Here is a 681-nt window from a genome sequence, read left to right as displayed (position 1 = left end):
AGGAAGATGTAAACTGCTGTTGGCTGCATCATCTTTTTACATTTAGTTCTCATGTAAATAAAAAGTCCCTCCCGTGTTGAACCATGCATTACTCAGCAGATTAACTGTTGAACCATGCATTACTCGGCAGATTAACTGTTGAACCATGCATTACTCGGCAGATTAACTGTTGAACCATGCATTACTCAGCAGATTAACTGTTGAACCATGCATTACTCAGCAGATGAACTGTTGAACCATGCATTACTCAGCAGATTAACTGTTGAACCATGCGTTACTCAGCAGATTAACTGTTGAACCATGCATTACTCAGCAGATTAACTGTTGAACCATGCATTACTCAGCAGATTAACTGTTGAACCATGCATTACTCAACAGATTAACTGTTGAACCATGCGTTACTCAGCAGATTGACTGTTGAACCATGCATTACTCAGCAGATTAGCTGTTGAACCATGCATTACTCAGCAGATTAACTGTTGAACCATGCATTACTCCGCAGATTAACTGTTGAACCATGCGTTACTCAGCAGATTAACTGTTGAACCATGCATTACTCAGCAGATTAACTGTTGAACCATGCATTACTCAGCAGATTGACTGTTGAACCATGCATTACTCAGCAGATTAACTGTTGAACCATGCATTACTCAGCAGATTGACTGTTGAACCATGCATTAC

The sequence above is a fragment of the Notothenia coriiceps genome, unplaced genomic scaffold, assembly GCF_000735185.1.
Source record: "Notothenia coriiceps isolate Sejong01 unplaced genomic scaffold, NC01 NC01_scaffold00032826, whole genome shotgun sequence".
NCBI lineage: Eukaryota > Metazoa > Chordata > Actinopteri > Perciformes > Nototheniidae > Notothenia > Notothenia coriiceps.
Note: the sequence above shows the minus strand (reverse complement) of the source record.